The 27,365-nt window shown below is 38.2% G+C and overlaps 2 long non-coding RNA genes across 6 annotated transcripts in view; one reads left to right on the top strand and one right to left on the bottom strand.

The window, feature by feature from the left end:
* LOC116280972 (uncharacterized) overlaps positions 1–27,365 on the bottom strand; it is a 382,863-nt gene that overhangs the window by 243,602 nt on the left and 111,896 nt on the right. The gene's annotated exons all lie outside the window — the stretch shown is intronic.
* Positions 1,718–23,535, top strand: LOC140696933 (uncharacterized). Its single transcript, XR_012073626.1, has 3 exons — positions 1,718–1,886; positions 9,894–10,052; positions 23,323–23,535. It is a non-coding gene; the product is annotated as an uncharacterized lncRNA (long non-coding RNA).

The following is a 27,365-nucleotide window of genomic DNA, read 5'->3' on the forward strand; positions in this document are numbered from 1 at the left end:
AGTAACTCTGGAATGGATGTGTACCTTGAATTGGGCCCAATACGCTCAATGGGGAAAATCCAGGATGCTTATCCAAGGTCAATATTTGCCATGTAGAATTTAAATTTCATCACTATTTTTTGAAGTGTTTGAGAGCAACTGTGGCTTACATGGGATTTCAAGAAAGTTGAAAGTGGAAGAAATTTGTTTAAGCATTAATCCTTTTCGACCTGGGTCAAACAAAATCACAATCTAAAAATATTGAACTAGAAATAAAGCTATCACTAAGAATTGAGACTGATTTTGAAACCAGACAAAATGGCAGCATCATTCAGAAGGAGCATTCAGTAGAGACAGTGTGAGGCTAGGTAGGCATCAAATCTTGGGTGTTTTTCTTATTGAATGAAAGGGATGTGCTTTTTGAAGGCCACTAGATTCTCCATAGGTGGGTGTTCAGGGCTGTAGACTCAAGTCAGAGGTACACATAAAAAACACTAGAAATTCTCAAAAGCGTGGTTCCTTGGAACACCTGTATAGTAGGCAGAGGTGCTGGCTAAAAAGAAGAGAAGAGAAAAGGAAAAAAAAGAAAATCCTCCCAGATTTTACCCTAGGAATCTATATTTAAATCTCCCAAGCAGTAGGTTAGCTGAACCCTTGGGGAAGGTGTGTTGAGGTCTCCTGATGGCTATAGCTCAGAGATGCCAGTGGTAGGCAGGTAAGCAAATGCGCAAGCAGTGAAGTATATAAGATAATGGGAAGTAAATGGTGGGACTCAAAAGGAATTGGAGAGGCAGTTCCCTTTTGAAGACATTAATACACAATTTAAAAAACTTGTCAGTTAACAGAAAATATCTGTGAAAACTGCAATGCCCACAAGTTTAATTTGAAGGGGTCTCGAGTGCCTTGCATGAGCATGTTGAACTTAACATGGTTAGTCATTTAATTCTTCTTTTAATTTGCTTGATTTTTGTCCCATCCAACTTCTGTTTTTATGTTTTGATACTTTAGGTTTGTCATTATTCTTCCAGTATGTTTGTTGTAATTGATTTACTGTATTTTCCTTTTGGCTTGCTGTATGTACAGCCCAGGTAGAATATTTAGTGATCCCTTTGACTGACAGACACCAAGAGAACCCTGTGCCACAGGTGTCTGGACAGGCATACCACTGTAATCTGGATTACAAAGCCTCAGGATCTGGCCTTATCTAAGAGCAGGTGATCCCCGTATGCCATATGCTCCCCACAATGTACTGATGATCAGCTCCTACCCAAGCCGTGAAGAAAAAAAGTGATATTCCTGGAAGACAATTTAATGGGTCATCTTTTCAAACACCATTCTGACAATTCCAAATTCTCTCCTAAGACACACTAGGCAAAAGATTACTTCTTCAATTCTTCACAAAATCACCTTCTGAGGGTAGATGCCTTTACTGAAAGTCACTAGAAGGAACGTTAGGGGACCTAAGGTATTCTTTTGCCAAAATTATTTTGCCAAAATTAATGTGATGCTCAGTGATCTAGAGTTTAAGCAGTTCTCAAAATATGGTCTGGGCCTCCAAGACCCTTCCAAAGTTTAGCAAGATCAAAACTGTTTGCATAAAACCACTAAGATGTTTCTGCTTTTTCTTCCCCACTCTCATCTTCTTGTGAGCTCACAGGAGAGCTTTTCAGAGTCCGCATGGTATGATGCTGTGATCACTCTGACAACAGTGGAATGTATGTGTGTATATTCTTGTGTTTTCTAGAATTTCTTAAAGTAAAGGGTTCAAGGTATTCATATGTGCATTTTCAGAGGTTAACTTAGTTTCTTTCGTTTTACCTGCTATAAACTTTGTAACTCCACTATCATCCAGTAGATCACTGTTTTGAAATCCTCAAGTTTTCCTCATATGTGGAAATACATCAAGAGTAAGTAAATTTAGTTATTTTGGTTGGTAGTAATACTTTTGAATTGCTTGTGAAACTTTTCTAAATTTAGAAATCTGATATGTAACTGTTATTTTACAATTGTTTAGTATTTTATTTTTAAATGAAAGGTATCATTTTATAAATAAATTTATATTTAGTGATAGATTATTTAATTAAATAAGGGAAATTAAAGACTCACTTTCTCAACTGATGGTTTTGCCATGTATTCTCAAGATATTGAAAAAGATGAAATTGACACATAAAGCTCTCTTGATTCACAGAAGGGAGGAATCTACTCCGAGTGCAACTGTGAAATATGATGAAAGCTGTCTTTATAGACATTAATAATTTGCTTTATTTTGTCTCCAGCAACAGAATGTTTTCGAATAGTATTATGGTGCCAGTTAAGTTGCAGCATCATTATGAGTTCAAAAAAGGGGGGAGGGGGACTTGATAGTTTAAAAAGACATGATAGCCTCATTAAAAGTCAAAAAATAATTGCTACAGCTTTCCAACTAGAAATGAAAAAGTCACTAAAATTATAAAGACTAAGTTATTATGTTGCATTAGCCGAAAGAGTGTGTGCAATAGCTGAGACACTAACAAAGCTTTGTAGAGTTCACCTTGTTGACTGTCTGCTGCATGAAAAGTTAGGAAAAGGAAGCACTGCACTGCCATTTTCCAATAATCTGACAGCACGTGATATTAATGATTTCATTGTAAACATGGAGACTAGGTTAATATATTGTCTGCAGAATTATACTTTGCCTTACAAATGGGTGAATCTACTGACAATACTAAACTTGTGGTTTTTATTGTATTCAACTAGTGTCAGCATCAGTTCATTGAAGACATGCAAAAGATTAGCAACTAACACAAAAGATGCTGAAAATTTCAGTGCTGAATAATTATATTTGGATCTCATGGTTTATCAGGAAACGACTTAACAACTGTCCTTGAAGAAGCTATAAAATGAGCATTAATATTTGATTATTGTTAGTGAAACTATTCATTGTAATCTCTTGACCTTGAGTACACATCTCTCACTCGTGTAGATTATTCCCACGTGTACTCTTCCATCTGCTGCTTCTTAGAAATGCCACCCCTGAAAGCTCTGTGATCAACTTACTTCATCACCCTGATTTTGAATTTCCTTTTAAATGGGGGAGCTAATTTCTATGTCATGGAATTACGATGGGGATAAAATAAGATAATTATGTGACTTTTATTATAAAGCATAAGCCTTTTAAAATATTATTAAAACTTGTTCTTTCAAAATTGGAACTAATTATAGGATCCCTTTGGGCAACAGAGTCAGAATCAGTACTTTACTTTTCCCTTCAAACTGGATCCACTTATAATTTCATACTGAAAAATTCTGACATAGTCCGAAATTGCATGATAATTCCACTCATTCTATACTCTACTTTCTAAAAATAAAACTGTTTACAAGATGCATCAAGAATGTTCTTGCTCTTCCTGCAGCTAAACAGGACGGAGAGTAGGTGTCTGGCTGCAGAAGTCCTCCTCTCTGCTCTATTCTAACTCTGACAGTTTTGAAGTTAGTGTAAAAACATAGTCAATACTGTCCACCTTTTTGGGTAGCTTTGTGTGCTTTCACAATGCTATCATTTGTGTGACTTTTCCTTTTTATCCAAATCCAAATAAATATTCAGCATAGAGATCCTAACACCAAGGCTATACATTTCTATGAAAGCATACACCTTCTCTCTGTACCTCCCCTACAAGTCCACTGACCACCTTCCAAGTAACACTTGGGTTACTTATATTTTTTTTTACACTATTGCCTCCACTATACTTCTTGACACATTCTCTTACAGGCTTCCATCACTCCTTTTTTTTTTCTTTCTCTTGTTCTTCCTCTGATGACCCTATAGTCTTCTTCACGGGTTCCTCTTTCTTTGCCCACTTTTCAATGTGCTGTCAGTACCCTCAGACCTGGCAAAGGGCCTGTGAAGTAGTCATTATTTTCATCCTCAAGGATAAGCAGAGATTTGTTCCTTTATTCATTCAAGCAATAAACATCTCTTTGAGTGTCCACCCTGTCCCTAGGCAGCATGCTAAGTGCTGAAGATACGATGATGAGCAACAACAAACGTCTCTGCTCTCCAATAAAACTTAAAATCTCTTGTGAAAAACATTAATCAAATAATCACCCCCCAAAAAGCCAGAGTTTAACTGCATACCAAAATAAATGCTGTGAAGGAAAGGTACTTGGTTCATTGAGAACATATCTCTAAGGAACCTGACACCGACATTTGAAAGAAGAGCACAATTTGCCAGGTGGTACGAGGGGCTCCAGGGGAGCTGGGGGAAAGGGTATGTGTGAAGGACAGTGTAGCTAGAGGTAATAGACCAATGACAGGAGTGGTACAAATTGAGCCTGCGGATATTGGCAGAGGCTGGACCACACAAGGCTTCTTCATAGGGCTGCCAAGGCTCTGAGTCTTTATTCTTAATACAGTGGAAAACTCTGAAAGGATTTCAAGCTGAGGCTCCAGGTTGAAAGAAGCCATGCCCTATGGATTAACAAGGTAAGTCTCATTTTAGAAGAACACATGAAATTATTTTCGTGCATAATCTTTCTTCTCCTGGGTTTGTTGCATATCCGAGTCTAGATGTAGGTCTGATGCAATGAAAGTAGAAGTGAGCCATGAGGAAAACTGGCCTGCCTCCCTTTGCAAAGTAACTACCTTAGGTGAGTTTGTTATAGGCTTTTAAGCAAAGGACATAATATCTGGGGCTGCTTTTGCTAGCAAGACAGTCTCAGCGGGACTTACGTGTTTAAGGGTTTGGGTGACTTAATTAAATCATTTAAATCCTCTCAAACATCCCAATTTCAACTCTCAGGGCCTAATTCCTTCCCAATCAATTCCATAACTTTTTCTGGTTCTGAACTCATATGAATTCTTTGAATTCAATCTTCAGTATAACTCACAGGATCAGATGATGCCCAATTTATGGCTAGACCAGCCCTGTGAATACAAGTGAAAACAGACTCTCTTAGGGCAGTACAGAAAGCTTCTGACTTTTTGACAGAGATTTTAGTCAAAGATTTAAAATCTTGAGCTATTTCTTTCTGATTAGAAAGGAGCCATTCCACCCTACAGACCTTGTATTCCACATGGCCTTCAAAATTTTCAACATCATGGACCCTGCTTGCCCTAGACCACCAGTGTCCCACCTTGTCTTATCAATCAAATCCTCACTTCCTTAAAATACAACTGCAAATTGGATTACATTAAAATTAAGAAATCCTGTTCATCAAAAAGTACCGATGCAATCCAGAGTAGTAAAAGAAATTTGCATCAAATATAACAACAAAAGTTTTGCATCCCACTAATCAGTAAGAAAAAGAAAGACAAAGAGAGAATAAAATGGGCAAGAAACTTGGATATTTCAGAAAAGAGGATATACAAATATCCAGTCAGTGTAAGATGCTCAACCTCATTAGACAATGGAGAAATACAAATTAAAACCACAATGAGTTTTTACTGCACACCCATCAGAATGATTAAAATATAAAGACTGACAACTTTAAAAGACTGGTGCTCGGTAAATGTCAGAAAAAAACATGGCACTACTAGAACTTTATACACTTCTGGTAAAAATATAAATTGGTATGCCCACTTTGGAAAACTTTTAAGTCTTATCTCATAATGCTGATGCAAACATACTCTATGCCCTAGCAACCACTTCTTTATATATATATATATATTCAAAAGAAGTAAGTACAAAAGACATGTACAAAAATGCTCATAGCAGCATTATTCATAACAGTCAAACATTGAAAACAACACAAGCATCCATCAATGGTATACTGGACAGAAAAAAATTGTGATGTATTTGTGTATTCACACAAAGGAATACCATATAGCAATGACCATGAATGTGACCTAATACAACATGATGAATCTCATTAATATAAGGTAAGAAAAAGAAGCTAATCATGATAGAATGCATAGCATATGAGTTCATTTATATAAAGCTTAAAAAGGCTAACCTATCTTTGTTACTGGAGGTCAGGAGATGGACCATCTTTGGGGAAGAGATACAAGCACAGAGATGGGTGCTTCTGGGTACTTGTAAAGTTCTACTCCTTGACCTGGATAACTGTCACATAGGAATCTGGGCATTCCCGTATGTATGTGTGTGTGTGTGTGTGTGTGTGTGTGTGTGTATGAAATTATATATATGATATATGATGTACATGTATGATAATAATGTATATATGATATAAGTCTATACATGATACATATTTAACAAGTTTAGGTAACTAATCCCAGATTTTCATTTTCTTGAGTGTTTCCTATGCAATCATTTCCCCTAATATTTACCAGTTTATTCAGAACAGCAACTGAAGCCAGAGAGATTTGCAGAACTCTCAGGCAACTCACAGAAACTCCAGGAGGGTCAGAGACACGGGAACAATGTAGTTGCAGAGGACAGAGTCAGGACCACTGCTCCTGCTGCCTGAGGCTCACCACATTCCCCTGGGGAAATTCCAGGTGCTACTGCCAACAAATGTGCCTAGTGTTCAAACTCCTGGTTGTGGGGCTTCTGACTCTCGTTGCTCCCTTCTACCTTCAACTCTTGTGTTGCAAATGCGATTGATGCAATCTAGGTTTTGTGTCTACTCCCATCTAAAAAGGAGTCTGGAAATTATAAGAGATCTGCCTTGGGCAAGCAGGATTCACAATGTGGGAAATAGCAAACTGTCAAAATATTGTTCCAAGGTGCTGGGCACTAAAAATAACAGATTCCCACAGCAGTTATTATAGTCATTACAGTAGCTCATGTATAAGCCACGGGACCACCACAACTTAACAGTAAACAACAGTTGGTGGTTCAAACGATAACTTCTTTGAAGAAATGTATGTATAATTTATTAAATTTTAGAGATTCCTTTTCAAATCATCATGGGGTTGAAAATGGAAATATGGATTATTCAATAAATATACTATTTTGAGATATTAAAGTTGGATTAACATCCTACTTCTCACTCCAAACAAACTCACACTGTTTTGTAACAGCAAAAATACTGGGAAGAACTTAATCTCTACCAATAAGGCACTAATTAAATAAAACACACATTTGGGAAGATATCCAAGACAAATTGATATATGAAAAAAGCTAATTGCAGAACAATAAATACAGTATGATGAATTAGGATAAAGCCGATCATCTATCTAATCTGTTTTATATATGGTAATATGCTTTTATGTGCAAAAGCTGTACAGAAGATATTCAATGCACAGCATTATCTGAAACTGGGGATATCAGGGCATAGATGGGGAAGACCTTATTTTCAAGTTATTTTCCAATAAGCATTATTACTTTGATGTTTGAAAAAAAGAAATTAATGCAGTTGGAAAAAAGTAAATGTTTAGGACCTAGAAGTTAGCTATCAATTGAATTCAAGCCAAGTGTACAGATAGGAGTGTCTAAAATGGCTTTCCCTCTTCTGATGATGATATATTTGGAAAGGTCTGGTAGGGTGTTTCTAAGGGAACAGCAATGAAGTCCAAAACTGTCATCTCCATCAAAAAAAGGGAGTTGGTCCATGCATTATGGGAAGATAAAAAGGGGAAGTGAACTGAATATTACATTAATAACGAAAGTAAATATCTTTGTTTAAAACAACAACAACCCTGCAGCTATTGAATCTCAGCAGACAGAACCAGACGAGAACAGGACTAACTGCCCAGATAAGACCTTGCCAAGAGTGAAAGTATCAGCAAAAGGAAATGTATGCTAGTCTGAAACTCAATTAATTTCATCAAGGGTATCACTGAAAACAAATTATCATGTCTGATAACACAGAACCCGAGCAAGCCAAAGGACAAAGATAATGCTCGAGTTCAAAGGCTTGCAGTTTACTTTGTTTTTAGTAAGCTATATTTTCTCTAAACCAAAGAGGAATAATTAAAGGATGTTTCCTGTGCTGTTTCTGGTATTAATTAAAGCTGTCCAGCGGTACCGATAGGAGAACAATAGCGACAGAGCCAGCCAGCTTCATGTGAACTGCTTGTTGCAAATCAACAAGGAATTTGCTTTTTGGTAGTAGCTGAGTTTCACTTGTTCACATTTGGAGTTAAAGCAATGTAGAGTGTATCCTTTTTCTCGCTAATTGCCCATCATTTTCCTTTGGTGAAATTAAGACATGAGGGGGATGAAAGCTTGTTATCTGCACAGCACAGACAGACGCTGCTCTGTAGGTGACTGAAGGCTTCCTGCAGTAGCCACTGGCTCGTGCACATGCTGATTGCCGCTGTTTGGTCACACAAATGTGGTTGTTTTTGCTTTTTCCTTTTTGATGAATTAAAGAATGTAGAGTTGAGGAAATGGCTCAGGAATGAAGGCTGTGGCTCTGTGTTCTCACTCCCAGCTGTGACTCATATCTCTAATGAGGCTGGCGGCAGCCACTTAACTCCTGTGTCTCAGCGTCTCCGTCCATAAAACAGAAGTGGCAGCATCACACTCTCTGCGGGGGGGGGGGGGGGGGGGGGGGATTAACTAACCTGTGTGAAGAAATCTGGAAGAAGAAAAAAACCCTTTCTATCTCCCTCTCTCTCTCCCTACCTACTAATCTAATCCCTATCTATCTATCTATCTTTCTACCTACCTACCTTCCTACCTACCTACCTACCTACCTATGTATCTATCTCCCTAGCTAGCTATCATTCTCTGGCAATAAGGGTTACTAAATGTAAAACAAATTGTTGTCAATGAGAAATACCTCCAGAGGAGAGCTTTAAAAATAGAGTGCTTTTTTATTTCCTTGAGGTCATTCTGAAGGACCTGAAGGTGAACACTGGGACTAGATCACCTCTCCAGGTCTCATCCAGTTCTATGACTTCCTAGTGCCAAGTCCTGAAAGACTGTCTGGATTATAGCTACTAAAATATACATGCTGTTCTAGCCATTAAAAGACAACAATGTATTAAAGTGTTTGTGTGTTTTCCAAATTGGGCAAAACTGCTGAACTATGAGAATATTTTAAATCTCAACAAGTATCGCTCTTGAAAACCTCAGGAAATGTTCTAAAATCTGGACTTACGAACATGAATTTCAGCAAAGACATTGGTTTACTTTCCTTCAATTAAAATTCTAAAGGAGCCCAAAGGTCTTGAGAAGAAAAGATACAGAAATTGTTTTCAAATACAGATACACACACACACACACACACACACAAATAGAATAATTTAATGAACATATGGATTTTTGCAAATGCTGAAGTCTGCTGCCAATTTTGCAGTTAATATTTCTGAAAGTCAGCATATGCTGATCAGCATGTGTTTAGGAAACATTTTCAGTAGTGAAGACAAAAGATTGGGCTTTGGCACGTTTACTGACCACATGGGCAATTATATCAGACTCTTACTTCACCCGAAAACCAGGAGAGTAAAGTAAGGAAGCCTCCTCTGCAGCTTTATGTGATCTGTGTTAATACCTTAGGACTCCTGACGTAATTGCTTTCTGTATGAACAGCTCACCAACATAAAAACAAATGAAAATAGTCCTTTAAGTATCTAGTAATTGTAGAAATATTGGGGAAGATAAAAATGTGGGATTTTGTGTGATATTTTCCAATGACAGCTGGAAATATGATTTTTCTTTACTTCAGGAAACTAAAACCTCTGGGATTTTTCAAGTGTTTATATTGGACAAAGACTATGAAAACATTCAGTATTTACCCTGGTGCCATTTGCAGCTCATGTTTTGTATGTGTGGGTCATTTGGGCCTGAGATGTGTTCAAGCGAATTTTCGTTTGAGTAGGTGGAGCTGTGACTTGGAGCAAAACAGTGTCTGTCACAGACTTGCTGCTGTGGGGCAAAACTCAAAAAGGAATTAGTATCTTTAAAAGTCTTCTTTCAAGTCTGTGATCCTTTGGGGAGGCCTGAAAGTCAGGAATTTAAGACTTTCCCTAAATAAAGGGGTTCTGGTACATCTGGAAGATGCATTTTTTTTCCTCCTCCTTACAGAGGCGCTGGACTTCAGGCTAACTTACCCACTGAGATACCAAGAGAGCCCTACCGTTCTCATTCTCTGTCTTCTCCAACGAGGACCCACGTTAGAAAGAGCAAAACTGTCTCCAAGGGATACGGCGGAAGACGGCATTGGTGTAACACACGCTCTTTCAGGTCTGCTCGCGGGGGCTGCACCTGTGCCGCCTTTGCTCCACGAGGGAGGGAGGGAGCTTTTATTCACTCACTTCACGTGCGAAGTCTCGTAGAAGCATATTGCATCAATGTGTTCTACTTTACCCCCATGTTTTTTCACCTGGTTAAGGTGATAGGTTTACAATCATTTCAACATCTTAAAATGATTTCCCACTCTTGACGCAGGTAGTGAGGAAGTGAGTTTGAGAAAGAGATTTAGGCAAGGAAACCAGTAATATAGGCAAAGCAGAGCAAGGCTGGGGAGTAGTCTGGGAACATCTGCATGGCAGCAGCTATTACCTGAGCCTGAGGAGTGAGAACTCTCTATGGAGGTAAGGCCTTGTCTTTCTAGAAGAGGATCTCAGCTAGCCAGTGTCTGCCCAGAAGTCTCCCAGTAAAGCTCATGAAAAAAATGCTTTACCTCTGGTTCCCTTGGCAGGGGGACCAGGACAGCAGACCTAGAAGTGTACTGGCAGGAGCCAGATACCTGTACAGTCAGATGTGGTGGAGATGGGCACTGTGATCTGTCACTGTCATTTGAACCTAAATCTTAATCTCTTCTTGATTTAACACCAAAACTTAGTAACATGATTTTTAGCCAAGAAGCCATGTATTTGAAAGAAAACTTGTGTGAAAACCCAGTATACAAAACAGCTAAAAGTAGAACTGTTCTTGGTCCATGGCAGGATGGGAGCCTGAGACCCAATCCCTAAGGATCTGTCCTCAGAGCATCATATGAAAATCACTGCAGTAACTGAACACCTCTGCTTTTCAATGCACACACACCTACCACACTGCATACTTATAAATGGATTCTTTTTCCCCATCGTGAGTAATGTATTTCCAAGCTTCAGTATTTCTATGACCTGTACATGAGACAGTCCAGGATTTCATCCACTCATACACAAATGCTTACAAAATGCCCATTATGTGCCAGGCACTGTCCTAGTAGCAGGGACACAGGGATGAGTCACAGGGCCATCATCCCTGCCTACAGAAAAAATGTACTGCAGGATGAGGCTTTAGTGAATGGATAAAGTGGTTGCAGAAGCACTGGCATCCCCCTCCCCATGCTCCTTCTCCACTTCTGCCTTCTCCTCTGAGTTGTTCCTGTCCAACCTCTAACTCAGGAACCCAGTGCTCTAACGGTATCTTCACTCATCTCACTTGGCCACATAAACACTCCAGGTGGATTCTTCAACAGTGAAGTTGGCACTGTAAGGGTAAATGGATCATGTCACGAATCATCCACAAAAGCCTGGAAGTTTTAGTTCACTACAACAGTGTGACATGGTTCACAAGAAGACCTAGGCTGCATGTGTGAACAGGAACGAAGTCCTGATTCAACAACTCATAGCCCCACTGCCTTCTGTCTCGGACCACTTCCAAGAACCACGAGCAGTCCCGGAAGGCATTTCAATAAGGAAATTGACCAAAGTATCTCACAGAAGGAACATAGGAGATTCACGGGAGATTAACTGAAGAATCCCTTAAGGAAGTGGGGATATTTCGCCTGAAGTAGACAAATGCCTTTACTCTGTGTGTGACCAGAGAAGAAATGCATTTGAAAGTGATTGGCAACATTTAATAGAGTTACTGTGTCAAAGAGGAAACAGCTTGAACTATGTTCTTAAGGGAGAACCAGAATCAATAAGTGAACATTAAAGGGAAGACTACTGGGGCTCAATATGAGGAAGACTTTCCTAATGACTACAATGTTCCAAACATGGAATGGGCTGCCTCACAAAGGAGTGGGTGTCCTGTAACTGAAAACATTCAGCTTAGGACTAAATAACCATCAATTAGGTGAGGTAATGAAGATTCCTGTGACTGTTTCGACAAGCAGGTTTCATGAAGACGCTGAGAGGCACAGAGAGGAAGGAGAACCGCTTCCTCCCTCAAAGAGCTCAGTTTAAGAAGTCCGCCAAGAAAACAAACCAATAATGACAATTTGGTGTAACACGTGCCATCAAAGGAACGTGTGCCAGATTCTAACTAGGAGAGAGAGAAAAACTGACGCTGTGGTACAGGTGGAAAGAGACTAAAAATGGAACTAGAAATTGTAGGGAGAGAGTGATGCCTGAGCACATTTGAGGAGTAAGCAGAGGGTTTTTTTTGCGGCCCTTGCTGTTCAGTATGTGGTGGTTCATAATGAGGACATTCAGGATAAAGAGGAGGTGGCTGTATATGCCAAAGGCATGGGGGTAGGAACAGCATGGCTCATCAGAACACCAAATGGTTTAAAAGGTCTAGAACATAAGGTGGCAGGGATGTGAGGAGATGGGGAGTGGCAGGAGACTGGAGGAGGTAGGAGCCCAAGAGAGCGGCCTTTGATCTTGAACAGAAGGGATGCTCTCACAGAGATGAGAGGAAATGCGTGGGGAAAGGGAGAGAGTAAGGACTAGTCAGTATGATAAATATGGCTGTTGACAACACATCCTTCAGTGAAGTAAGAGATGAATGGCTCAGAGTGGGCGGATGAAGGTCATGTGGGTATTTTGTGGAGACTGACACAAAGGGTTAGCATAATTGTGGATAGTGTGAAAGGAAGGTAGAATAATTGATAGATGATCAATTTAAGGACTCAAAACAAGAGCGAAACTTGGAGCATCAGTCAATACAAGCCTGTAATCTTCTTCAGCAGCATTCAGATGTATGGGAGGTCAAAGTAGATTGCTCTAAAGTCTTTCCTAAATTTAAGATTCCCAAATTCCATTCCTTGCCATCATTCATTCTTGGGCATATGGGATATTTCTAATTTGTTTGGTTTTGTTATCTCTTTTTTGCATATACCATACAATTTACCAAGTAAAATTATAAAATTCAGTGGTTTTTAGTATATTCACAGAGTTGTGTAACCATTAACACAGTCAATTTTGGAGCATTTTCACCACTCCAAAAGAAGCTTTGTAACCATTAGCAGTCACTCCGTACATCAACCCCAGCTCCTGGCAACCATTAATCTATTTCCTTTACCTATAGGCCTGTCTATTCTGGACATTTCATATAAATGGAGTTATACAATATACGGCCTTTTGTGGCTAGCATCTTTCACTTAGCATAACATTTTCAAAGTTCATTCATGTTGCAGCATGAATCAGCAGTCCATTCCCTTTTATGGCTGAATAATGCTCCATTATATGGACACACCACATCTGTTTATCCATTCATCAGTTGATCGGCATTATGTTGCTTTTACTCTCTGGCTATTTTGAGTAATGTTGCTATGAACATTCATATACAAGTTTTTGTGTGGATACCTGTTTTCACTTCTTTTGAGACACTGAATACTTCAGAACCCCCAATGCCTGAACTACCATATTATGGGTTCACTGTGCTTTCAGAACTACTGCAACATTTCTAAGTTAAAGTGTAGAATTTTCATCCTACCGATACCCAGAAAGCACAAAATAGCAGCACCCTTTGGGTTTTATCTATAGACTTTTATTTTCTTCCTGTGGGTGACCTGACTGCAAGTTCCAGGAAATGAATGAGGCATATCTAAAGAGGCCCTGTGTGCTTTGCCCTCAGAAATCATACACACACACAAACACAGATATATATGTACACACACATATATATTAATTTACAGTGTTTGTAAACATTATATATATTATGATAGAATGTTATTGCTTTTCATCTGATTAAGGGAAAATCTTTTTCCCCCTAGCTGTGGGCTCACAGCCATCTCATCATCTTGAAATGATTCCCGTCTCCTGTCTGCTCGGCCTTACATGGACACTTCGAAGGGAACAATCTAGGCCAGAGTTCCAGGGGGGCAGCAGATGCCTTTTTCATGGCAGAGGAGACATACCTGGTCAAAGCACTCCCAGGTCACTTTACGTAGGGAGAGGGAGTATGGTTAACTCTTTACTGGAATGAGTTCCTACTCAGTGATCCTGAATAGGAAAAAGGAAAAACAGGGCCCATTGGACCATCTATCTCTTTACACCTTAATAGAGGGCTGAATAAAGGGAATTTATTAATAGGAAACTTGCTCAAAAAGCATTACTACTAGAGCTTGTTTGTGGTGACTCAGTCCAGTAGGCCTGTCCCTGGGAAGACCTTCTCACAAGGCCACTTATAATGTCACTAGGGAAAAAAGAAAAACTCTTTGTCCTTAGACCTTGTCCTTAGACCCTGTAATTAACTCTTCACTGAGATCCCCTCTGCCTGGGGCCCTTTGCAGCTCTGTCCTCAAGAGGCACAAGCTCTGGTACCTTGTCCCAGGGAGGACGGTGGTTATTCACTTAACTGCAGCTCGTGCAGTAGGGTCTCTGTTTCCCCTAGCTTCACTCCCATTCCCATGCTCCTCTGAAAACCCACACAGACGGCATAGAGGAGGGAGGGAGAGCAGAGACGGAGACTGACTCACAAAGCATTGAAAGTCTCTTCTCCAGCTCCTCGATCCGCCTACCCCAGGTCCCCCATCTGTGCTCCCAGATTGTCCTCTCTTCCATACATGTCCCATCTGCCCAGAAGCCTGCTCTCCGTTCTCATCAGTAAACAGATGTGAGGACATTCATTTTGCTCCCACAGCAAGAGGGGTGTCTCAACCAGGAATGATTTATAATCTGGTTTAGAGAGCAGCATTTTATAAGAAATTCCTCAACAACCACCATGGAACGGTCTTACAAATTACAGAAAGAGTCACACTGACATTTTCCATTTTAATAATTGTCTACCAACAGATAGGGAGATATCACCAGTTTTTCCTAAATGTGCACCAGTGAAAAGACAAAACTTACCTGAGTCAGAATGGGACTGGACAGATGAGGTGATGCTTATAAACGGAAGGAATAATTCAAAGTATCATAACTTGTTATCTGACGGTGTCCAAATCTAAATCTTGCAATTCCTTAGTTCCTAAGGGCTTTAGCAATAAATGTTTTTAGCACAAAATAATACTATCAGGAAATTTTAGAAGTATTTTAAAATGATGATTGAGGGCTTCTGTTTCTAAGTGGGATGGAAAAGAAAGCAACAGAACACCACTCCCATTGTACCAGCTAAGAAAGGCAGATAATTTGCAAAAACAATCACATATATATACACACATATATATTTCAAAACCCACATAACATACAAAAATTTATATTTATATATAAATGTAATTTTAAATATTTTGCATATTTTATATACATTAAAATATATACATTATATTCATGTAAATATAAATCGGCCCTCATTATTTGCACATTTCTTATTTGAGAATTCACCTATGTACTAAAATTTATTTTTAATGCTAGAGTCAAAGCTCACGGTGGTCATCTGTAACAGGCACATGCACAGAGTGGCAAAAAATTTGTCACCCAACATGCATGGTCCCACCTGAGGTCAAATAAGGCAACACTCTTGTCTTGTTTCAGCTCATACGGTAAACAAGCATCCTTTTCATAATCTGTTTAGTGACATTTTAAAAATATTTATGTGTTTTTTGTGGGTGATTTTTGTATTTAAAATGTCCCCTCTCCCCCACCCTGTAGTGCTGAAGTGCTGTCTAGTGTTCCTCAGTATAAGAAGGCTGTGTGCCTTATGGAGAAAATACCTGTGTTAGATAAGCTTCACTCAGGCATGAGTTATAGTGCTGTTGGCTGTGAGTTCAATGTTAATGAGTTAACAGTACATACTGAATAACCTAATCCTCTATTTCCCCTAGGGGTGACAATTCAGTATTTGCTAATTCAGTGTTTGTAGTAGTGACTTTATATCACAGAACTACCATGGAAATCAATTGTGCGTGTCATTTTTACAGATATAATTTTTATACATCATTTAATATAATTTTTATAGTATATAATTTTATGTATATGTGTATATAATTCAAGACTTTGGAAAGATGTGGTGTAAAATGGACTGAGTGAACTAAACCAGAGAGTAGCAAGCCCTTTAGAGCCCAGTCAGGTCATCTGCTGACTCCAAACCTCTGTGGGAAGTTACAGAGCTTGTAAAAGGCACAGTGTAATTAATCCCTGTTTGGCTAGCAATATGTGGGAGACAATGTAGTACAAAGTAATAAGGGTCTTCATCAAACACAGGGATGGTCTTCTCCTTGAAATAGTTAAAATATTTGTCAGGTAAGGGACCAGAAAGCTGGAGAACATAGCTCAAAACTGCAAGATAGCAGGCTGATGCTCAGTTTTTGGGGTGGGGAGATGATACAGGGACCTGCCATGCTCTTGGTCAAAAGTTGGAAAGGTTCCTTCCCAAGACATCTGAGGCCAGAGGAAGACTGAGTTTAATTAAAGCTAAAAACCATTTCAACTCACTTTCTGGTTGGATCTAGAATGGGAAAACCTTTCTAGGTGGAGAAAAGAATCTAAACTTTAATCTCCGAAGTTACTTTATATATGAAGTCTGGCATTAGATTTGAAAAACAAAAAACAGGACATGTGAAGAAGCATGACACAGTGATCATGACTGATAATAGTTAACAAGAACAGACTTACAGATGATTCAAATGTTGGAATTAGCAGACAAGACCCAAAGGAATTATAATAAATACATTAAAGGAAATATAGGGAAAAAACAGACAAAATGGTTGAAAAGAATAATAATTGTAGGAGAGAACTGGAATCTATAAAATCAGATGGATCTTCCAGAATTGAAAACAAGGCATACCTTGTTTTATTGTACTTTGCTTTACTGTGATTCATACATTATTTTTTCACAATTTGAAGGTTTGCAGCAACCCTGCATTGAGCAAGTCTCTTGGCACCATTTTTCCAACAGCATTATTTTTTAATTAAAGTATGTGCTGTTTTTTCAGACATAATGCTAGTGCACACTTAACAGACTATAGTACAATGTAAACATTACTTTTATATGCACTGTGAAACTAAAAAGTTCACATGACTTGCTTTGTTGTGATATTTGCTTTATTGCGGTGGTCTGGAACCAAACCCACAATATCTCGAAGTATGCTTATTCTGAAATTAGAAGCTTAATGGATGAACTTAAGAGCAGTCAAGACACAGCAAGAAATGGCCAATAAAAGAACATTCAAACTGAAGGTCAAAGAGAAAAAGGATAGCAAATGATAAAACAGAGTATAAGAGACATGTAGGATATAGTAAAAGAATCTGATGTACGTGTAATTTGAATTTCAGAAGAGGAGAAAGAGAACAGGGCAGAAGCATTATTTGAAGAGATAATGGTCAATAATTGACCTACAAGTTCAAGAATCCCAACCAGATAAATACAAAGAAAATCACACTCAGGCACATGATAGTCAAACTGCTGAAAACAAAAGGTAAAGATAAAAAAAAGTAGCTGGAAAAAGGAGATGCAGCACTTTCAGAGGGACAACAACAAGAATTAAAGATGACTTCTCAGCAAAACCCATGGATGCAGGGAACAATGGAATGACGTGTTTGAAGAGCTGAAGGAATAAGGATACCAACCCACGATTTAATACCTAGAGAAAATATCTTTGAAAAGTGCAGGCAAATTAGAAGCAAAAGACTGAATTTATTTCCAATAGAATTGCACTACAATAAATGAAGTTCTTCAGCTTGGAGAATATATGTATAAATTTATTAAATTGTCACTTGAGATTCATTAACTTTACTGTATTTAACTTAAAAATATATATATAATAAATGAAGTTGCCCCTCAAATTTAGAAAATTCTCAGCCTCTCTTCCCATTTCAGGACTTCAAACCATCCACTATGGTGCTTATATCTACAAATTCTTGAGAACTTTTTTTTTTTCAAGATCTTTTCTGTTTCCAAACCTGGGTGGGCAAAGTGTATAATGTTGTGCAGAGAATTAAAACTCGCACAAGCTTTGTAGACTTCACTACAATCAAGGAATACTGTCTTTGGGAACATCTTTGTGGTAACTAAATATGTAAATAGTGGGTCTACTACGATATGTATTTAACTAGAAAAGCAAGTATCTTCAAAAATGCCTTGAACAGGGGCTCTGAACATCAATCAAAACAATGAAAGAACAAGCAAAGAAATGATGACAAATATATGAAATGAACTATGATCTTATTGATTCACTGACTTTTAACCTTCCTTTGCTCAGAATCCTGAAATTCATTAATTCTGGTTATTTTCCAAAACATTGCTCTCCTTTCTGCCTTCCAACATAATTTTTGAAAACGTGTCTGCTTTTTGGGTCTTCATGTTCTATGTCATAAAATAATCTCCTATAGATTCTAAAGCAAGCATTGAATTATGTGTGACCCCATACAATGCAGTTATGAATTATCCTATCTTGGGTATTTCTTTCTTTATTTCCTATCTTGCCTTGTCAACTTTCTTGTGGGAGCAGATTAATAAAGATATTTTCTAACTGTAGGCCTTTTCTGCTTCCTTGGTATATATTTATCTCTGATTTATACAGCCTTCCCACCCAAGCTTTTTCCTGTATTTCCTTAAATTTCTATAGATAGGTCTGCATTGCCAGTCATATGTACTAGCATACAAATTATCCAGCTAAGATTCTGAATCAAGATTTATAATTTCTCCTCCTTCTGTCCCATGGTTATGCTAAAATTCTCTTCCTATTCATCATTACTTCACATACGTACCTTATGCACTGAATCTTTTTTAGCCTCTGATTCATTGTTGTAACTTTAGACATACATTGTTATAGACTCATTATTTACATATTTAATTACCACAAAGATGTCCCTGAAGATAGTAGTCCTTGATTTTAGTCAAGTCTACAAAAACTGTGCAAGTTTTAATTCTCTGCACAAGATTATACACTTCGCCGACCCAGGTGTGGAAACAAAAAAGGTCTGGAAAAAAAAAATTCTCAAGAATTTGTAGATAGTACCCAGGATTCAAGGCAGTGATGCTCTGGATCCTCGTAAGCCTTGAAATCAGCATTTTAAACCAAGTTTACTAGAATCTCCAAGGAGCATTAGATCCCAGAGGACATCTCAGATGTAAATCTATTAGTAATCTGCAGTAAATTAGTAATTAGAAAATATGTATTAATAATGTATAGTTCAATTTATATTCAGTGAACACTCCTTAGTAATGCGCACTAAATTATTAACTAGTCGTACACACTTCTTAGTAACATGTGATGAGTGTGGCTCGGGAGGACTGCGAGGTGGCTTGTTTTCCTGCCCCTTTCCTAGTACTCCTGGGAATATCAGGAAGTGGAGCAAGCATCCTTTCCATAAAGTCGGATTAAAAGTTCAATTAACCCAAAACACCATATTAAAAAAATTTTTCCTTTATCCTGTAACTTATAAACATGGTAATAAACAAATTTCCATGCTCCTGAGGAAAAAAAAATTAGTATGAATCAGCAAAAACATCTATCTATGGTTAGAACTTAGTTTCTCTCTCGGCTCCTCTTCAGTTTAACCAGTCTTTACTCTGCGTCAGCCCGAGGCTCACCTTTGGTGTCTTTTCATGTTCTGACTTTGGGGAAGCTACCAGATCAAGAGGCAGTTACCCTCCGGCTTACTCCTCTCTGGTACATTCATGCTGCCCAGAGGAAGGAATTCACTGTTACCAGGTATACCACCTCATTTCCCTTCTATGATCCTTCTCAGATTTCATTTCTTGGCCAGACTAACTTCCCACATCCACAGAGTCTTTCAAGGGAAGCCCTCCGTCCTCTGAGCCCTACCCACTCAACATTACTTCTATGACTTACAACCTTGCTGGAAAAAAAAAAAAAGGCACTTCTTGAAGTGGAGCCGAATCTAAATGAGACAATCCATTCATTTTTTAAAATTTGGAAACAAGTTCTTAGAATCAAACCAGCCTGGGTTTTCTGACTCTGTCACTCAATATTAGAGAGACTTGAAGGAAGCTTGGCATAACCTCTCTGAATTTGTTTCTATGAAGAAGAATGATAAAAATCTACTTTGCAATGCTGTTATAAGGATCTGGGTTAATTTTTGTAAGATTATACAATGATGCCTGGACACAACAGGAGTTCCATCAATGTTAACTTTCTATTCTTAGAGCAGCTTCTCTAATAAAAGACAGGATGCTGGTATAAGACAAACAACTATGTTGGCTTCTGTGGAAGCAAGGGGGTCACTTAACAACGGGGTATGCAGCTTTGTACAGTAAGCATTCAACAAATTCTGTTGAATAAATGGTAAAAGACACTGTTTCCTGTTTATACCAGAAGAAGGCTATCTTTCTTTTTCCCTTAACAGCTCGTGGAAGTTTTCAAACGTTCATTGTGCTCTGATATTCTCAGCTATGAAATGCTATGTGCAACAAGCAATACACTCTTAACTGCAGACTACCAGATTGAAAGCAATTAACAAGAATGTCAAGGCTTTGATTATAGCATGATAAATGATGCTCATAATATGACCTTGATGACTGAAAGATCTGAAAGTATCTTCTGAATCATCAAAGACTAAATTGATTCAACATGAGTTTTCTATTCAGCATATGTATGGCATTCAAAATCTTTGAAATTGGTAACCTAGGGAAGCGCCTTAAGGAAGGGCCAGAGTGTTGTTGGTTATGGTCTAATTATCTATTTACACAGTGTCTAGAGAAGTAGGAGCTCAATAAATATTTGAACTTTAAAAGGAGGGGAGTAGAAATTGGAAAGGCATGTAGCATATACAGCAATTCAATCTTCTAACTAGGGATTTAATTAAGAGGAACATCATATTGCTAAACGAAAATAGAAAACACAGGCTTGCATAATTAAAGATTAAGTGCCTTAATACTACTATGTATATAGCAGAATGTCTTTATGAAATGGAATTCCTCTAGTTGTGCAGCCTACTGAGTCAACCATATTATTTTCTCATCCGTATGAACAGCGATTTTTAAAGGATAGATAAAAATGCAAGAGATGGGTTCCCTAAACATTCAGGCATTCCCCAGACTTGGCAACGTTAATTTCAAAATATCAGCACTTTAAAGAAGTAAATGTTGACTCCACAACTGATTTTTGCATGCCAGATTCAGACTTTAGAGCACCAGCTAATGACCCAGCATTTCAAGTCCTTATTTTAGCTGCCTGCCAGATAACAATTAAATTTTGGCATCATCACTTTATTTATTCCCAAAGCAGTTTGTATTATTAAATATATACATATATTTTATAATGTTTCCATTACAGTTCTGTAAAAACATTGCTACTAGTAATAAGAAGCAGAGTCTGATATACCTCATAACACTGAAACAAAGAAAATGATTATTACGTAATCCAAACCAGAAAATACTAATCTTCAATTAAAGTTTATTGAATTCAAGTTGGTCAAAGATCAGAGATATGAAATGTTGTAAATATATCATCAAAGATAAGCTCTAAATAAATGGCCAAGTATAATGATGAATTTGTAATCTTTTATAGATTCCTCCTTATTAAATATGTCTACATACATATACAACTTTTCAGAAATAGATATTGTAAAATAAGATTGAATCATCTGTAATTAAACAAGAAGGTTAAAGGTGTAATAGCAAAAAAGAAGACTTTAGAAACTTTTGGCTATTTGTACACATTTCTGTAAACTTCTTTTTTTCAGGGAGAGTAGCTCCTGCTTAAGATATTGGCATATTCCGTTTGGAACACAATTATATTCTCTTTCTTCCACTCAGGTGGAAACAAAGTGACGTTTCTTAAATCTCAATGAGATTATGATGATTTTTGAAACACAAAATGGGCATTCTACAAGCCTTAACTGCCAAAGATCCACCTTGCTGAAGCTAATGGCTAAGTGAAGACAATTTCAGAGAAGAGAAAGCAACAAAGTGACATAAAAAACATAGGCAAAACATTATCTGACACAAATCTCAGCAATGTTCTCCTAGGGTAGTCACCTATGCAATAGAAATAAAAGCAAAAATTAACTAATGGGACCTAACTAAACTTACAAGCTTTTGCACAAGCTTTTGCATAAGCAAAACAAAAAGACAACCTACTGAATGGGAGAAAATATTTGCCAAAGATGAGACTGACAGGGGCTTAATTCATAGAATATATAAACAGCTCATAAAACTTAATTTAAAAAACAAACAAACAACCTAATCTAAAAATGGGCAGAAGACCTAAACAAGCAATTCTCCAGTGAAGACATACAAATGGCCAATAGGCACAGGAAAAAATGGTCAATATCACTAATTATCAGAGGAATGCAAACCAAAACTACAAGGAGGTATCACCTCACACCAGTCAGAATGGCCATCATTCAAAAGTCCACAAATGACAAATGCTGGAGAGACTGTGGATAAAAGAGAACCCTCCTACATTGTTGGTGGGAATGCAGTTTGGTGCAGCCACTGTGGAAAACAGTATGGAGATTCCTCAAAAGGCTGAAAATAGACTTATCATATGACCCAGCAATCCTGCTCCTGGGCGTATATTCAAAGGGAACTTTAATTCGAAAAGATATGTGAACCCCAATGTTCACAGAAGCACTATTTACAATAGCCAAGACATGGAAACAACCTAAATGTCCATCAACAGATGACTGGATAAAGAAGAAGTGGTATATTTATACAATGGAATACTACTCAGTCATAAAAAAGAATAAAATAATGCTATTTGCAGCAACACGGATCGACCTGGAGAATGTCATTCTAGGTGAAGTGAGCCAGAAAGAGAAAGAAAAATACTAATGATATTACTTATATGTGGAATCTAAAGAAAAAAAAAGACACAAATGAACTTATTTCCATAACAGAAACAGACTCACAGACATAGAAAACAAACCTATGGTTACCAGCCGGGGAAGTGGGTAGGAAGGGATAAACTGGGAGTTAGAGATATGCAGATACTAACTACTATATGTGAAATAGATACACAAGTTTCTTCTGTATAGCACAGGGAACTATATTCAATATGTTATAGTAACCGATAATGAAAAAGAATATGAAAAGGAATATATGTATGTATATATTTGACTGAAACATTATGCTATACAGTAGAAATTGACACAACATTGTAAACTGACTACTTCAATATAAGAAAAGAAAAGAAATGACTGGCTTTCATGCCTAATCTATTATTTCACTCCTCATGACAAAAGCCACGCTGACAATCTCTCTGAGCAGGCGTTTTTCGCCAACCCTCTGTTCTGGCCAGATCTCCAGATCTCCGGTGATACGGAGGGGTGTCCGGCAGGCGCACGGAGTTCTGCCTCCTCCGGGTGCCTCACCTGACACATGGCTGATTCCTGTGCTCCCCAAGATGGTGCAGACCAGGGTCTCTTTGTCTTTCCCCAACATCTGCTCACAGAGGGGATTTCAAGGTTTCCCCTCGAACTAATGCCTTATTTTCCCATTTCTCTTTCAGATCTAAGTCTTTCATATCTGCTAAATACTTGTGAAACATACTGAGATGCTTTTCATGAATTTTTGTTTGGGACCAGACACATCACATTCAACGAAGTATTTTTAGGAAAATCATAAAATGGCTGTCTTAACAGATTTTTTTTTTATTGAATTAGGACATATATTACAACATCTGTTTCATAGTTACTATAATAAATAATGTTTCATTTCTCAACACTGAGTTATAAAAATAATTGATTTTGACATTAGCCCATCTATTTAATATGGTCTATAAAACATTAAAAAAAAATCCAAATAATATGATGGTCTAACAAAGGAGCCAATCTGCTAGCTGGATGAGGACTTTGGAGCTCTGTCTGGGGGTCTCTACAGAAACAGTCACAAAGACTGTAGGACAGTATCAGCTGTCTGGTCCCAATGTTTGTTTATCCACTCAGCATAGCTTAGGGTAAAAGTCCTGTATTTGTTTCTATGGTTATAAACGGCCCCACCCTTCTGGCCATTTACATTGAATCAGTCAGCCAGCCAGCCAGTTGTGCAAAAAAATGGTCTGGGAGTAATTAAAATGAGAGTTATAAAAATTTTTTTTGCCATTGTACTATTTCTTTGTCAGACTCTAACAAAACCAACATATTTAAGACAAGACCAAGATATCTGAAAATGGTGAGATGATGCCAGCCAACACAAGAATGTGTGAGAAATTAATTCTGGCTATTAAAGGTGCATGGATCAGGTGTCCCTCCCAGCAATGCAAACGAGTCCATGCGGCCTGGCCCACTGGCAGCTGGCCCGGGGTGGGGGGGCCTGAATTGTGTGAGGAGTCCTGGAGGCTCCTGGGAAAGAACTCTTTCTAAGGGGAGGAAGGGTCAACCACACAAGTTTGCTCTAGAAACAGTGCTTCGGCAGTCAGAGGAGTTGAGGACAATAAGAAAAGGAAAGCATTTGTCCTCCAGATTTGTCTTTCAGTGTCCTCTTCAAGAACAGGCAGTGAGGAAGCTACAAATGTAGGTGGAAGCAAGTCTGCGACATTTGGGAAGTGGGAGACACTTGACTGACACATGGTGGCTCTAAAGCTTTGGTGGCAGTAGCAGCAAGGACCTGGTGGTGGTGGCCCCTTGGTAGGAAGAGAGGGACAGAGGGCTCTTGGCAGACTCCTTAATACGGCCTCACTACCACTGCTGCGGCTGAATAATTTGTTGAAGTTAATTTCTATTTTGGGTTGGAAAAGGATGAAGGGGTGGCTGTAGTTCTGAGACTATCAGGAGCTTGAGCCCCACTCAGACTTCAAAGGAAGGCTGAAACCGGAGCCCAGGACTCAAGCTTTGCCTGAAGCCCCAGCAAAGCCTTCCTGTTTTATGGAACCACGCAGCCTTGGGCAGTCAGCGTGTGCAAGCCCTTCCCAAATTGTGCGGACCACACACAACTCCTAAGACTTCCCCTAGCCCCATAGGGGCCCCCGACAATGACAGATTGTGAATTGTACTCTGGCAGGATGGGAGCTATAAATGTATTTAATTTGATTTGGAAAAATTTTATCAAATGTGCCATTTCTCATGTTAGAGTATTGTGGTCGAATCACATGTGTACCTACTGTACTGGGAGGGCAAAAGTAATTCTATATGTTAAGATCCCATTGTTGTTCCCAAATTAGAGCAAAAGCATTATAAAACCAAATTCTAAGAAGCTGCTGGATTCCCTGAAGTAACCATCTTCAGCTAATGACAAACACTTACAACTTGCATTAGAGTAAGTGATAGAAAAGAAACGTGTGTTTCAAGGAAAAGAAAATAACATCTGGTGTTACTCTGGCCCAGTGACAAACACCAATTTCTAAATAGAAATCTCTTTTATTTATCTGGGGAATTGCTGATAAAATGGCAGCAGTAAGCCCAGACTTCAGTTTCATCTCATCCACTGGGGAGATGTACTCCTCCGTTTTGCTCGTGCTGACAATGTGCCCATTCTCCTTCGTGTCTATTGCATCTGCTCTTTAAGATCCAATATCCATCAAGAGGCATCATGCACTGTGAAGAAGGCCTTACAGTCACCATCATTCTGGTCAGAGGTGAAGGCAGTGAGCATGGAAGTCAGATAATCACTAATGCTGGGCTAGCCTGGGAATGTCTGTCCTGAAAGATGGGAGGATGCGAGGAGGGGGGGAAGAAACCAATGGAACACTTTACAAAGATCACTCTTAGTTACCATGAGCATCAAGAATTTTTAGTTAATCGTCTTGAAGGCCAAGCCTAGATCAGTAGTGGCATGGTCCACAGGGCACAAAAAGAACACAGTAGAGTTTGTGTTCTTAACTTATTTATATAATTCTCAATCATTTTAAATATCTGTGTTGACACTGGTGCCCACACTCTATGTGTCAGACAATCATGTGCCAGAAGCAGAAGATGAGGTAGCTATTCTAAAACATAGAGAGGTTCCTGGCATAGCTCTTACTTGTGAGTTTGCTTTCAGTATATTGAGACTTATCACCGTGCCCAGTTAAATGAACTATTTTTACAGATTACTTTGTCTAATTCACAAAATAGACATAAGTAGTAAAAACATTTTTAAAATGAATTCTCTCATATTAAAGTATTATCAATAATGCAAATAGGTACAAACAGTAGGAGATTGGCTGAATTCATATGTCACCTTCCCTCAGTTATGAAATAAAAACAGGGAAATAAAATATATTTTATACATATATATAAAACTATCAAAGACAGTATCACTTTGTAGTCCCTCTTGTTAAAGCTGAATTTTGTTCTTAAGATATAAAATGACTTAGGGTATTAATAATGTTCAAAAGCATCGCTGTCATCAATTAAGAAATGAATATTATTAATAACAAATTATAGTGAGAAAATATTTTTGTGCTATTAATTTTAGAAATAATATTAAAACATTGGTAATTTCACCTTTATTTTACTCATTTAAAATTTCTATCTTGTGTCTAATACATAATGTACATATGATGGCATGAGCAAGAAAGTTTTACTAGTATGGGGGGACAAAGAATTTCCTGGGCCACTGGTGTCATCAGAAGATCAGGAATTGCTTCCCAGAGAGGCCTGTAGTTACCATGTTTAAATCTTTTCCCCAAACTAGGCCTTAAGCATTTAATTAAAGAAAGGATTCTGAGACTAAGAATAAAATTTTGCAACCACTGTGATAGTCTTACAGTTTGACCTATAATGCATAGAAAAAAAATCTACTCATTTCAGAAATATTCTTCTAACCATTGTTTATTCCCTGGAAACAAATAGACCTGCTATACCTTTGAGCCAATATGATTGCCCAGATTCTACCAATTCCTCCATTGAAGCTCAAGAATGATAGATAGGTTCAGGGAGATACACAGGGAACACAGGTTTATTGTCCACAAGTGACCCCTGGTCTTGATAACAATACTAGTTCATCTACCAATTCCTCCATTGAAGCTCAAGAATGATAGATAGGTTCAGGGAGATACACAGGGAACACAGGTTTATTGTCCACAAGTGACCCCTGGTCTTGATAACAATACTAGTTCATGTACTGACATAGAACATACATTTTATTGAAAAATTCTGAAGCCAGCTAGCTAAGTTAGCTCTTAGCTAGACGTCCTTTTAAAGCTAAGATAAAAAAACGTGGTAGCCTTACTATTTCAATGTTACCCTTTAGGATGCTGAGATGACGAGTCATTCTGAAACAAAAAGAAAATGCCATTTCAAAATCTGAATTCTTTCCACTCTTCTGTCCGCTTGAAAATGTTCATAACATGATGTTGAAAAGTTGGCTCTTTTTCTGGCTTAAATGTGGAAATGTAATTTAATGTTTAATGTGTGAAAATTCATATTGGAGAAGAGGATAAATTAGAAATGCAGATGTTGACAATGATCCTTTGCTTGAAACTTGTGCCTTCAACTTGTATCATCACAGCCCTTTGCACGTGGAAAACACATCTGAGATTTCAAAAGAAGATAAAAAGCGGGATGTCCACCTTCTAGATGTTAATGAAAATACACTGCAGAAAGTATGATGGGAGAAATCTTAAATTTTAAC

The sequence above is a fragment of the Vicugna pacos genome, chromosome 6 (genome assembly GCF_048564905.1).
Source record: "Vicugna pacos chromosome 6, VicPac4, whole genome shotgun sequence".
Taxonomy (NCBI): Eukaryota; Metazoa; Chordata; class Mammalia; order Artiodactyla; family Camelidae; genus Vicugna; species Vicugna pacos.